Below are 15,650 nucleotides of genomic sequence, written 5' to 3' on the forward strand. Positions count from 1 at the left end.
ACCCCCTGGTATGCTGAGCCAGTCACTAAGACTGGGTGTTGTGACACACCCCTATAATCCCAGCACTGGGGAGGCTTAAAACAGGAGGATCACTATGAGTCCGAGCACCATAGTGAGACCCTGTACAAAATATGTTTAAAAAAACAAGGTGGAATTGAATGGAGAAATGACTGTTCTTAGTTCACAAAGAATATTTTTGGGAGGATGACACTGCTTCATATCAATTTTAAATAAATAGATCATACAACTCTCCTGAGTCTCATTCATCAGTTGATTATGAGCTCTTCTACAATTGTTTTCAAAGTTTCTATACATTCATCAAGACCTATTTGGTGAAATTGGCAGATAAAATCATCCATTCTTTAAATGTGTTCAAAGACACATTTTATAAACAAGTTATATATTTTAGACCAGCTCATTTTTCCTAACAAATTAGCTGCTAGACGTGTAGATTTTATGCCATCATCATTTCATTGATTACTGGCAGAAATATTAGGGCTCCAGTAATCGGGAATACAGTTCAATAAGATAGTTTCAAATGCATAGAGGTGGGTACATGGTCCTAATGTGAATCATTTTATTTTAATTAAACTCATTACACACATATTTATTAGCTATTCATGTATACCCCAGATACTTCACGTGCTATACAAAACATAGTGATAGTCTGAGAAATATCCCATGCTATTCTGTTTGTAGCAATTAACATCTAACATCCTGGAAGCCATGCAACATGGGCAGTAAATCCAGTCCCGCATGATCAATGGCAACATCTTTGACTGGGCAGCATGCTGGAGTGAAGGTCATGTGTTCTAAATTCTGTTCATGGCAGTCTTCTCCTCAAAGCAAATCACATCTCTTGACTCCTTAATTTTCCAACATTAGAGGTTGGCAGAAAATATTAGAGAAAAAATTGGCAGAGGCTGAAGACTTTGTTTTACAAGAACATACATTTTATATATGTATGTATATATGTATGTATGTATGTATGTATGTATTTGGAACAGGGTCTCACTACGCAGTTCAGACTCATAGTCTGATCCTCCTGTTCTCAGCCTCTCCAGCACTGGGATTACAGGCATGTGCCACCACAACTAGACTAAGTGGCTGGCTCAGTGCACCCGGGGATTGGGCCTGTGCATCCTGTGGTGTCAAGGATTGAACCCGGGTCCCTGCACTTGCCTAAGCAGGCACTTAGTCTGCAGAGCTATCTCGCTAGCCCTGCCAGAACTTTTAGTCTCAACTCAATTTATAAACCATATATTAACTAAGCAATTCTTATATTGATTTGGGAGAATCTGAAATCTTGAGATTTAAAAATAGCTGAGGATTCATGTTATCACAGTAAGGTGATAGAAATAGGGCAGAATATTATTCAGTGTTATTTTAAATAATCTATATCACTGTTTGCTTCCTTTATTAAATTTTTTTGAGGGGAAAGGTCTATAGGGTGTTCAGGGTCTCATTACTAGATTGTACTCGTAGTGATCTACCTGTTTACAGCCTCCCAAGAGCTGGGATTACAAGTCAGGATTGTGGCCTAAATTTGAGAAAAGCAAAAATAGGAACTTCTTAGCTGAGAACAATGTAAAACCAAAGTGGAGAGTGTTCAGTTTTAACTCATGTTAGAATTACCCAGGAGAATTTTTAAAACACTGGATCCTTGGCAACCCTCCAAATCAATTGACTCAAACTTGCTTAGGGATTCTGAGCATGAACATTTCCCAAAGTTATTTATCTAATGTGTAGCTAGAGTTGAGATCCATTTCAACAGATACACCAACAAAGAGTTAGAAAAGGCTGTCTCCATGGCTATGGAAGACTCTGGGGAATGGGAAAATTATTAAAGAACAACAGAATTGCCTAAAGAGCTCTTTAGATGAAGAAAGTCATAGAGAACCAGTGAGAACAGCAAAAGAGGTTTCTAAGAGCACCAAGTAGAGAAGAAGTTGGTTGGGGAAGGGGCTGAATCTGACATGCCAGAGGGTCTCTTAGCTGAAGACACCCAATTATTTGACTTTGTAATTGCCAATGTGAGACATTGGCAGATACTTTAATAAAAGAGCTTTTGAGCATCTCAGAGCAATGTGAAATAAAACTGTTATCCAATGATTTTATAGTAAGCCTTTGCTCTGTATTATATACTATGGAAAATATAAAAACATAGTTCCTCCCTCTAAGGAGTATATTTGCAATGATTACAAAACATTGATCTCTCAAGAAAAATTGCTCATGTTACATATCATTCCAAATTTTCACTATTAAATTATCCTTTCTAACACCCTTGTTTGTTCTTCAATACAACTTAGGGATGACTTCAAACCTTCTGTAAGTAGTTATTATGCAGTGGCACAAACTATACATGGTGCAGTTTGAAGAAAGAGATTATTATGGACAGGCTTCATAGAGGGCTTCATAGAGGGCTTGGACTTGAGTTGGGTTTGATGGCTGAACTAGTGAGAGATAAGGGTTTTCTTTGTCCTGAGGATGGATGTCTTTCCTTAGGGTCACTTAGGTCTGGTTTGCTGATTTCTCACTGCTCTTGTGGTATGCCCCAATATCTCCAGGATAGGTGAAACCTTGTATGAGTCAATTATCATAAAGCTCAATAACCAACATGGATTCAAACTGCCACACTCTTCACAGTGTGCTTTGGCCCAACCACATGTGCCTATCACCCTAGCAACTTGGAGCTCTGACCAGACTAAAGCAAAGAATACTCTATCTAAGAAGGAGTAATAAATCTGAAAACATAAATGGCTACATCCTAGTTTATTGATATTAAAATAAATGATAGAATGATATTTTGTTTTTCCAGATTTCATAGACTATCTTGTGCACACCTAAGACAATTAAAATAAAATATTCTTGTAGGGGTTAGCTGTGTTCAACAAGCCTATCAAGAATGGAATAAATGAATTAAAATTTGGAGATAAAGAGGAAAAATGGGTATTAATAAAGGAGTAATCTGCAGCATGCTGTGTATGCTATGGTCTTCCTAAGGATGATCACAGTAGGGGTGGCCCTGATGTTCCCCTAGAGCTGAAACTGTCAGGCCTGATGTTCAGCCATGAACTGTGCCAGAACAGTGCCCAGAGGAAAAGCCTACAGTGGACCATTGTAATCCACCCCCCATCTGCGCCAAAGAAGTTCAGCATATCCTGTCAAATGCAGACATTTGGGTGCCAGACTAGAGATTTTTGATTCAGCATGTCTTGGGTTCAGGCTAGGAGCTTGCATCTTCAACAAATTCCCAGGTGATTCTGTTGGTGGCCCAAGGATCTCATTTTGACAAATCAGTTGATTGGCTGGTGTCAGGGAAAAGTGTCCTATGCACAGGTGAGTTGACCACTGGTAGCAAAAGCCAGATGATCCATGCACTGGATCCTCACAGGAAGAAGGATGAGGTTCAAATGGGCTGGTGTTGGTTACTTTTCACTTGTTGCTGGGACAAAATACCCAACACTCAAAATCAAGGAAGGAAAGAGTTATTTAGCTCACAGTTTGTGGAAGTCTTAGTCCATATTTGGCTGGCTCTAAGGCAGAGTGGCACGTGGCAGAGGGCAACCGTTCATAGTGGCAGAAAACAGCAAATGGCAAATGGATGAGCAGCAGTGGAGGCAGCTAGCAAGCATTTTTCCCTTCATTATTTTGTATGCAGATTACCCACCCCAGAATTACTAACATCCATAATCCCATCATTGAATCACGAATTAATCACAAACTCTAGCAACTACCACAATGACTGCATGAGGCTTTGGGGGAGACAAGCTAGATATAACCATAACATTCTGCCCCCAGACCACCAAAGACTCACATTCATCCCTTTATGCAAAAGACATTTTAGTCCATCTCTAAGAGTTGCCAAAGTTGTGACAGTTTCAGCATTGCTAGGATGTCCAATTCCCAAGTCTCCACCAAGATCTAAGGGAGACTCTGAGCTGTGAGCCCCTAGACAAATGAAAAATTAAACACTTCCAACATTCAATGGCACAAGAAAAATGTTAATATTCCCAAATGTACAAACAGCAGGATACAAAGCATCGGGGCTAAAGCAAGTCAAAAATCCAGAAGGAAAACATTAAGTCCTATAGTTCCTTGTGCAATATCTAAAGCAATCTGTGGCAAATTGTGAGTTCCATGTGGTTCCAACTCTACGGAACTTTTGATGGTAGCTCCCACACCTTCTCTTTTAGGCTGGCTTTGCTCCCTCCTTGCAGCTTTTCTTAAATAATCCATGTTCTTGGCTTTTCCCAACTTCTGTGATCTGCACTGCATTGTAGGCTTCTCACTCTCTGCTTTGCACACGGCTTTCCTAGAGGCACACTGTCTGGTCTCCCAGACCTTCTTCTGAAATCTAGTTGGAAGCCTACTTTATCTCAGTCATTAGTGCATATATTCTGCATGCGCCTAAAACCAATGCCACGTGCATGATGCCACGGTCTGCTGCCAGCTGGTGCAGTAGCCAGGTTTTCTTTTCTCTTGGCTGTAGGGGTTGAGTGCCTGGATTTTGGGTCATTCTGACTGTGATGCTGAGGAACAAATTCTCTATGATGTTGCCATTCTGGAACCTGGTGTGGCCACTGCTACCATTCTGGAACATGGTACTTTGCCTCTTTCTCCTCAAAGCAAAGTCTTTCACTTTTGCAGTTTTGAGGCTGCAAAGGGTGGAGATTTTTTGCTTCTTGTGATGCTCTCAGGCCATCTTTTTCATTGTCATGCTCCTTCTCAGCAATGGAGATCCTCTTATCTCTATCTTTGCAGTCCAAACCTTTATTGAAGCTTTGTTTCTGGACAAATTCACAACATTTTAAATCATCATGCTGGGCTCTTTCCTCTTGATTCTCAACGTAAATCTGACTAAAGCAACCAACAATAACCATGTAACTGCCTCAACATTTGACTGTCTTGAAATTTCTTTTGCAAGATTAATCAATCTTCCATGCTTAATCGCAGTATCAGGCAAAGTCTCTGAACACAAACAAAATTGAGACAAACTTTCTATCAAGCCATAACACACATCATCTGGAGTCCAACCACTAGTGCAGTCCTTCTGCACTACAACAGAAACCTCTTCGGCTTGGTCTTTACAGGCAGGATTTTAATCAGCCTTTTGGTGTTCTGAACTCTGACCAGAATCTCCCATACAGAACATTTCAAGGCATTCCAGCACTTCTATTTCAGAAGACATCTCCAAACCTCTGCTGTCTCTTCCCATAAACTATCCCCAAAGGCCTTTGAACCACACAGTCAAGTATAGTCATAGCAATGACACCACTTCTCAGTACAAAATTCTGTGTCAGTTACTTTTCACTCAGTGCTGGGACAAAACACCTGACACCCAAAACCAAGGAAGGAAAAGGGTTATTTAGCTCTCAGTTTGTGGAGATTTCAGTCAATAGTCAGCTTGCTCCAAGGCAGAGGTGCACATGGCAGAGGGCAGCAGTTTATGGCAGTGGAAAACAGCAAAGAGTAAAGAAGGAGCAGTGGCTGCACCAGCTAGCAAGGCTCTCTCCCTTCCTTATATTGTATTCAGCCCATCTACCCCAGGCCAGGTGTAGCACTCACACCCATAATCCCAGCCTTGGCTCATGAATTAATCACAAACTCTAGAAGCTGTCTCAGGGACTGCATGAAGCTTTTATTGAGGGGGGGGGGACAACTAGACATAAACCATAACAGGCTTGAGTGGATTCCCAAGGGTTCATGTATTGCAAGACTGGTCTTTCATGTTGTAATGATGGAAGTGGTGGAAGCCAGGTGACACCCAGGTGACACCCAGAACAAGGTAATTAGGTCACTGGGTACACCACGCTCAGTTGGGACTGAAGTTAATCTCCTGGAATGAGTTAGTTGTTCTTATAAGAGTGATTGTTATAAAAGGTCAAAACAAGTCACTCTTATAAGAAGAACTAACTGGCCCTTCTCTGGCTTTCCTGTACTTCCACTATGATGCATTGTGATTTGATTCAACCAGGGGGCCCTAAAAAGAAGCCAAACCAATGGTGTTGCTCAATCTTGGAATTTAGCTCCCAAAGTGTGCAGTAAATAAATCTCTTTTCTTTATGAAGTATCTGGCCTGAAGTATTTTGATATGGTAACAGAAATAAGGACTGATATAAGCCCCTTCTTTTTCACCAGTGGGTGACATATAACAAACATTACTACATACCATGCATTACAGGGCCTCTTTACCTCACCAGGGAAGGTAGATCTACTTCTACTTCTTCTATGTAAAGAAGAAAATAAAGTAGCTTCTTGGTGTTGACAAGACTGAGTTGGAAAAGAATTATCAGTGCAGTAGTTGGATGATTTTCACAAACCTGACTAACAGTTTTCTCAGTTTTTACTTGGTGGGGCATCTATGTATGATATTTAAACTTTGTTTTGTTTTGTCTTTGGTACCTGGGATGGAACTCAGGACCTTATGCTTGCCAGACAGGTGCTTATGCTGCTGAGCTGTATCCCTGGACCCTAAACTTAGTTTTTTAGAAATGTTTTAAGATTGTCAAAATAGATTTCTTTGAAAGCATGTTTTGCTTTTATTGAATATTTATTTTTTATTTTTTTCTCATAATTTTATTGATAAACAAATAGCAATGAGACAGTTTCAAATCAAATTGGTAGGACAGTTTCAATAATTAACACATTGCATACATTATTCCTAGTGGTTAATTGCTGTACAAATGCGGACTTGATATCCTACTTACAAACACTATTAGAACAAATCCCTCTATTCATTCTCTGAATATTTATTTCAATATCAAGAACAAAATAGCTTAGACTACAATCAATCTAGTAAACCAATCTAGTCAATCAATTACTGCATTTTTAAACTGATAAATTGCAAGTCTTCATGAGAGGTAACAAAAGTGTTTTCCTGTTACATTCTCTTAATGAATACAGGGATTTGTTCTAATGGTGTTGCAAATAGGATATCAAGTCCGCATCTTGTACAAAAATTAACCACTAGGAAGAATGTATGCAATATGTTAATTATTGAAACTGTCCTACCAGTTTGGTTTGAAACTGTCTCATTGCTATTTGTTTCTCAATAAAATTATGGGGAAAAAAAGTGTTTTCCTATGCTTGTGAGTATGTAAGTATGTCTGTATACTCAGATACAATAGCTGTGTTCTGCAAAACCTGTAACAAGAAACCCTAAGGCCCAGTAGATGGCAGTGTTTGCTATTTTTTTTTTTAACAAACTAAAGAGGAAATATTCCCCTTAAATCCTAAACCTTTTTGTTTTCAAAACTGTGTAAATCCAGCCTCCATTTTTAAAAAGCATTACTTATAAGGAACCCAATCAGAATGTCTTTTTTCATCCAATGTTGAGTGACTCTGTCGCAATTTATTACACAGAAAAGCACTTAAGCATTATTAATCGTGTCTAAGGGCAGAAAGCATTTCACTCCATCCTTTTATTCTAGTGCTCCTAGGACAGCTGTTGTTCTCCTTCCTAACCGCTACCATCTATGATATCTCATCAAAAACGATGAAAGTTAAAACTTCAACTTCAGGCCAAACTACATTTGTGTTTAAATGAAATCATGCTTGTATTGGTATAACGCCAGCTGTTCTCAAACATTTTTTCAAATGTAATAACACATGTGTGAACAAATACTTCACAAAGAACCAGCCTAATTAGATACAGGAAGGTCCTGAAGTCAGAAGGGTCACAGGTATGGGCTTTGGGGTTCTAGCCCCTCCTATAATTGGCCCTGGGTGTGGTCATTTAGCTTTTGAGTATCCGTTTTATGTGATGATAATGCCTATTTCACACAGTTACTATGGTAGTGAAATTACATAAAGTATAGCATCCAATACAATGTACATGCATGGGAGATTTACAGTAAATGGCTATCTGTTCTTTATGTTGTTATATCAATTTAATCTCCAATATTCAGGCATGCCTTACACAAAATATTCTTCAAGAACTTCAGACAAATAAATTCTGTAATATCCATTAACAATATGTTTAGTCCTAACTCTTCTCCAACCTAAGTGATGCTACTTTACTATGTCTTCTCATAATTAGCATCAAAATTATATTTTTAAGCTTCCTAGGTTTTAGAGGCACATAGAGGCAATTCAGCAAGCATCATTTACTGTTGAAGGTTAAAGCTGCTGTACCCTATAATCTCCTCGGCTGCCAATACTAATTTAACACAGAGAGGTGAACACATGGCTGAAATGTGTAGCACAGTATTTGCTTCTTCCCTCTTAGTTTAAGATTATGAAAATTATATATTGTCTACAAAAGCTAGCATTTCTAGTTAGTGATAGTTTCCCAATATCAGAGCACTAAAAGCATCAAAGTGCCAATGTATTCTACTATGAATTAAAATTTGATTATCTGTCAGCATTCAATTTGATTAAAATTCAAAAGCCAAGTAGAAAAAGATTAACAAAATGAGCTTGAATACGCAGAAGTAAGAAAAATACCAAGTAGCAAAGAGAAAGGGGAAAAAATATCACCCTAACAACAACTTGAATATTCTATATTTATCCATGTCTTTGCTTCGCTTGGCTGTCAATTTTAATTGGTCTGCAACATGCTGTGGTTCTAATGTATTCAGAATTTCAACCATTATTTCTTCCATCTATTATAGTGTCCTCAAATTCAGTCTATTTCTAGTGAATAATAAGGGTTTCCATTATTATAGAAGTAAATGGCATACTAAATCTATTGGTAGTTTTATACCTGATGACACAACTCTTTATAGGTGCATCAAATGAGAAACTGTCTCCTTCACAAATCATATTTACTTTACTAAAAGCAACGATGATTCATCAGGGTTGGCCCAATGCTAATTAAGATTCTGTAAAGGTTAAAACTAAAGCGAGGATGTACCCAAATGTCAGACTCTCACTATTGGTAATCACGTCTTTCCAATGCAATTGCTTTTTGGATGTCAAGACCATTTTTTTTCAAAGGAAAATTTTACCTGTGTGTTTGTGTGACTATGAATACATTTATATCTATATCTATGCAAAACTTGATGACTTTAGAATTTGAGAGGCCATGTGACATGTTAAAACCAAAGCCAGCCTTGGAGAAAGACAGATATGGATTCTTAGATAGATTCTAATAAAACTACCATTTATTAGTTTTCTTACCTTAGGAACTTATTTAACTTTTCTGAAGCAGAGTTTTGTCATTTATAAAAAATGAGAATAATAACGCATGCCCTATAGGAAGAGATTGGTGTGTTTTATCATAATGCCTGGAATGTAAGAGTTGTTCAATATCTGATTGAAAATTAAGTCAGGCCCTTAAATGACTTAATCTATGAAAATCCATTATTTTCAATATGAAATTAGTTCTTTATATTATTTTCAAAGATTATTTTATGAGAAAGAACAGAATCAGTTGAAATAGCACCTATTTTTTTTCATGTCCTTAATGTAAACAACAAAAACAATGTTATGCAAAATATTAAGTGAAATATACTTGTAGAATTAAAAGAATATTAAAGGTTAAGATGTTACATCATTTCTAGACCATTCGTTTGTACACTCTTAATAAAAATGAACTCCCAAATTTGAGAAAGTCTAAAAAGTTTTTTTCTATGTCTTACTTTTTTGTTTTCTATGTCTTGCTTTAAACAGAATTATTGATGTTTAGGACACCTTTTTTTTTTTTTTCCAGTACCGAGAATTGAACTCATGACCTTGTGCTTGACTGGCAGGCACAGTGGCACTAAGCTATATTCCCAGTTCTTGAAGATTGTTAGAACATGTTTTTTAATGTTTAGATGTTAGCCAGTATGTGGTGAAGTGGCATACAAAAACTAAAATGAAAAAAAAAAAAACATAAAGAATGAAGGGTCATGGGATAAGGAGTTGAAATTCTTGGCATTTTCTTTGCATATTCTTCTGGCCTGACTTTATATGAAAAGTTAGAGAAAGGCTTAAATTCTCAGATGACTACTAAAGGTATGGTAATGTTGGACTACCACATGTGGCTACTGGCTTAATTACTGAGCCCAGAGTTGTGTATTCTATAAGTATTCAAAATATGAGAATATAGACCATATCATAAGGAGTTCATTTTCCTCCAAGAGAAATAGTTTGATGGATAATTTATTTGTCAGGTTTTCTGGAAATGAAAAATGGAACAAAAGTTAAGCTTAGATGTAATATAATACACGTGTTTGAAAGGAGGCTTTGTGGGTTGGAAAAGGTTGGTGGTCTCTTGAATTATGATTCTGAGAAACAGAGTGATATGTTCCCCCACTGGTTCCTTGATGAACAATTTTGAAAAAATGTTTAGCTAAAATGTCATTAAAAGACTAAAATACATCTGAGAGCTGAATCACAGGTGAAAAGGATGCTGAGGATGTTTATTTGGTCCCTGAGTGAGTGTATGTATAGAATATCCACACTGTCGTTTAATTTTGACATAATCAAGGGTTGTTGTAGGGCATTTCTAACAACTAATATACAAGTATCTCCTCTACCCAAATCTAGTGTAGACAATAATATTACTGATGATTCCTGCCTTGTCTCAGAATATACACCAACTGAGAATTACACGGACCTTCTCAACTCTTTTCTTCATAACTCTTGACTATTTCCATGGTCCTATTGTAAAAACCAGACCGTGTTCCTAACACTCTTCAAAGCTCAGTGTAATACATAGATGACTTAGAACTGTCTTATGACAAAAAGTCCTGTATGTCCTCATATTGGTGTTTGACTTCTAGGATGCTCAGAAGACTTTTAACAGTAAATTCATAAAACATTCTCTTAATGAAATGAAAGTTACCTGAAGTAAAAGATCAGCTTTAACTTTTTAAGGTTCTTCCATTTATCACATTTTCGAGGATTCAGTTAAGCCTATCAGAAAAGTGGTTATATATTGAGCTACTGAATGGAAGTAACAACTCGTTAGAAATACAGAATGCTTTTTGTTGGTTGAGTAGCAAGCAGTGTAGATGGCAAAGACATCAGAGTTTACTATGGAGTCAGAAGTTAGTTCTTGAATCTGGCTTACTGATCACCATGATATTAATTGATTGATTAGATACAGCTACTTCCCTAAACATTTGGTTCATACGATTGTGGTGAACTTTCTGTAGCACAGGTTAGGAAAAGCATGGGGCAGAGACACTGCAGATTTGGCTCCTCTTCCAGCTGTGGACCTACCGACGTGTTGCAGGATATCAAACAAGGCATATAACCTCTTGCTGTCACTTTCTGCCATAGCATAGGGAGGCTAATATTAAAACTCCCATCTAGCTTTCTTTCAGTGCCGGTGTCACTGTGGTGTACAAATGAGATGAACGATATGAGAATGCTTTAAAAATTGTAAAACATCCATTTTCTTTTCACCTTGTTGTAGACAAAATAATCGTTTTCACCTATTCACCTCCCCCGGATGCTGTTGCTTCTTGGCATTTATCAAACAACAATGCTCTCTTCCTGATTAACAAACAAAATTAGACAGAGCTCCTGCCCTGTGGTTTTAAGCCAGGCAGACATGCATGATAAAAAGATAAGAAAACATTGAAAGTACAAAAAATTGGTGATTATCATTAATGTGTTTATAGAAGGGCTAAGCAAGCATTTCTCAGATGGAAAATGCTATGTGCAGTTTTCAAAGTCCTGGGGCTATTTGCTTATTGTAAACAAATGGTAACTTGCGTGATGCAGAAGAAGAAGAAAAGCACAGAAGGACTCAAAAGACTTTGAGGAGATGGAGAGGGGATCTGTCTGGTGATGGGAGAGGACAGAAGGGCAGGGAGCGGAAGAGGAAACACAAGTTGGAAAAGAGGATTAAAAAGGAATGAAGGAAGGGTGGGCCAAGTAGTTCAGCAGATTAAAGCACCTGTAAGCAGGCACAGGACTGGGGGTTGGGTTGGTTCCCTGGGCCTTTGGTGCCAGCCCCGCCCCCAGGGCACACTGGGACTGCAATGGAGACTGAGTGTGGTGGCGTGTGCCTGTAATCCCAGTTCTTGGGAGGCTATAAACAGGTGGATCGCTATGAGTCCGATCTAGTAGTGAGACCCTGAACATCCTGTAGACCCTTCCCTAAAATACAAAAATAAAGAAATAAATAGATAGATTGATAGATAACAAGGAATAAAGGAAATAAGTAAAACATGGGGCAAGTGAGTCCCACAGTATGTTGAATACTTAATCACAGTCTTTTATGCTTTACAGAATCCTCAAAGGAAAGATATTCATACAGGAATGAGACAAATAATCTTCTACTATGAAAGACTATTTTGTTCAGTAAACTATATCAAGTAGGTCAACTCATGGCTGATTATGATACTATTATTTAGCTTTGAAAATTTTTATATTTAAAGTAGTAACAACTATATTAGCATCCACAAATATTTTAGTATTTATATCTTTTATTTGAAAAAAAAAAAAAAAGAACTTGAGATAGGTTCTAGCTACGAAGTGCATCCTGGCCTCCTGCTTCAGCCTCCCCAGTACTAGGATTACAAGGCCTGTGCCACCATGCCCGGTTTACAAAAATTTTTATGCAAATAACGTAATTTTTATAATAACTTTGTGACATGACATCACCCATCACCTCAGAAATAGAGCTGAAAAACTGGGGCAGGAGTTGGCAAAACAATTTATCTATTTAAAGTAAGATGATGATTGGAGGATGTCTTAGTTACTTTCTTACTCGTTGCTGGGATAAATACCCGACAGTCAAGGTGTAGGAAGGAAAGAAAGGTTTATTTAGCTCACAGTTACTGGAGGGTTCAGTCCATATTCCACCGGCTCCAAGGCTAATGACAGCAGTTCACCGGGCAGAAAACAATGAGAGCAGTGGAGGAGCAGCAGCTACAGCAGCGTCCATCAAGCCTCTCTTCCTTCTGCTCTGACTGCAAAGACCGGCGCTCCACAGTGAAGATCGGAGCTCCTCCAAAGTGGTGCGGCTGCGAAGGTCAAGCTCCTCTGAAGACTGAGACTTCACAGAAGTGGGGCAGGGCTGGTCCCCCACGCCAGAACTGCCGGAACTGATTCAGCCAAATTGACATAATGTATCAGCTAACATAGAGGAATCACGGTTTGAATCTAGGATTTTTGACTCTGAGATTTGTTTTCCATTTTCTTCTCACATAAATAAATAGCCTAAAATAAAGCACTATCACAATGGGACGGGGAAAGAAAAAAAAAACTTATGGAAAATAAATTTAAAAGAAAATTCAAAGCAGAGGTTGAACTTTGAAGTATTATTACTTACACTCTAGTTCTAGAATTGACAAGTCAATTCCACCGGCTTCCAGAGTGATGAGGTCACTGGAAAGATGTTGTGAAATGGTCCTTGCAGGCCAATACTGCCTCCTGAAGACATGTGTTTATGAAGAATTAATTATGGATTGTCATTCTGTGGTTTGCAATACATATTTCTTTCATAGCATTGCTAGGAAGCTCAAAAGAGAGACTTGATGCACTATTCACTAAAAACTTTAAGACAGTTAGTTTCATTTAACTATAGGTAATCATGTGTAAGAGAAATCCAAAAAGAGGGTGAAATGCCTTAAGAAAAAAGGCAAAGTCATAATTTGCACTCTAATTTCAAGAATTAATCAGGATTCGAGTTAACTGTAGCAATGACAAAGCTAGATGAATAAAACACACATCCAAACAATTAAGAAAGGTTATTAGCACAACTTTAACGATATCTTTGAAATCTCAATGTCTTCAAGTCCAGTAACAGATTACTACATAGCCCTTTAGTCAAAGTTAGTGGAAAAGTCAGCAAAAGCTACTACTAAACCCTTGGGGTGCCTAGCACTTTGCGGACTTGTATTCTCTTCCACTGTATAATGGGAACACAGCTTTCAGCATCAACACAAGGCATTTCACTATAATCAAAACTCACTTATTCCTACACTCCTCTTAATCATTATAGAAATCTAAATTGTGGACTGTCTCACTAACGCAGCTGCTAAGGCCAATTTCCATTTTTCCTTCTATAATTGTCATAGAATAAAATGTTGGTAGAATAACACTACCAAAATGTACCAGAATAACATAGGCTGGAGTTTCTATTCGGTAGCATCAGAGAATCAGCAGACTAGAAGAGCACCTGATCACCAGTGTCCGGTTTTAGGAAGCACAGTACATAAATATGTCATAGGCTTATTTATAAGGAGTTTTAGAAAAGACAATTTCAACATCTCTTTAACTCATTTTGGGAACACTTTCATTGTCAGGGAACTGTTCTTTATACTTCAATTAAACCTATCATGCCATAAACTAAATGTCTGTTAGTAAAAACTTGGCTCTTGGAATGTCTTAATTATAGAAAAAGAATTTAAATACATTAATTTCCAAAAGTTTGAGATTTTTATGATAAGAAGCTCACTGATTGTTTCTGGCTGGGTCACACCGGACAGCCCTTTCATGGTCTGGGCTTGTTCTGCAGTTTTCAGAAAGGCCTATCCCCAAAGAACACGTTTACACTAGTTTAGATCATAGAAAACTGACTTACTGGGATGACATGCTGTGCTGGAGGGATGGGGATTGAGCAGAAAAGAGGAAGGGAAGGTGATGCCTTTTCTGCTTGGTTGCTCCCTTTTAGATATTGATGTATCTGAAAGCTAAATTCTAAGAATACTTTCATTACTCAGAATACATCTCAGATATGGGAAATAGGCAAAAAGAGACAATGTGTAATGAAAAATAAATGCTCCCAAGTCTGTGGAGTTCTCCTTTGAACAGAGAAGTAGCTACAATCATTCAGACTGATAAAGAGTAGGTGACATTTTAAAGAAATACAGAGAAACAGACAAGTGGCTTCAATAGTCTGTTTGAAATTTCCATTGATGAATGTGATCATTATGCATGGCAACCATGTACTATAAAAAATGCAAATCTAGCCTGTTTGGTGTTGGAGGAGGAGGAGAAAGAGGAGGAGGAGGAAGAAGAGGAGAAGGAGGAGGAGGGGCTGTGTATATCGTCACTGTTCCTTAGGAAGAAGAAAATACCTAGTATTGCCTCATTTCTGCTTTATAGAAAGCCCTGAGTAGTAAGTACCAAGTTATCCTTATTTTCAGATGATAAAACTGAAGATTAGTGAGGAAAAGACATTTACTAAGTTCATTAGGAGAGCAATATATGCATGATTCAAATGAAATTCAGTCTGATGGTAAATCTCCTAATACTACTTTTGCATGCTTGCCTATCTTACCATTAAGTATTAAAATTTCTTCTGGTGGCTCTGGTTTGTGAAGATTAAGTTAAAGAACACGCAAAATATTTTGTTGCAGCAGACCCACCACCCAAGTGATTAAAATATTTTGGTACTTATTTACATCTTTAATTATTGCAGGCAAATACGGTTTTATTACATCAAATTGCAAGTTGATTTTTCTGAGAGTCAAAGGAAGTGTAAGTGTGCTCTTTGTGGCTCACCTCACTCAAGGATCACACACAAATGGCCACTCAACCCTCACGGTTGGTTTTAGCTCACTGGTCTTATCGTCTTTTGTACTTTCAGGTTTTCTGTTCCTGTTCTAATCACACTTTTCAGAGTCAATGTTATCAACCTAGTGTAGGTCAATAAAAACTTTGATGTCTCTTCTTGACCAAGGCCATTTGTCAACTACAAGTGGGTAAATGCAAATAAACTGACAACATAGTGGAGGAAAGAATCAAAATACGTGGTACTC

Source organism: Octodon degus, unplaced genomic scaffold (assembly GCF_000260255.1).
Source record: "Octodon degus isolate 3935 unplaced genomic scaffold, OctDeg1.0 scaffold00122, whole genome shotgun sequence".
Taxonomy (NCBI): Eukaryota; Metazoa; Chordata; class Mammalia; order Rodentia; family Octodontidae; genus Octodon; species Octodon degus.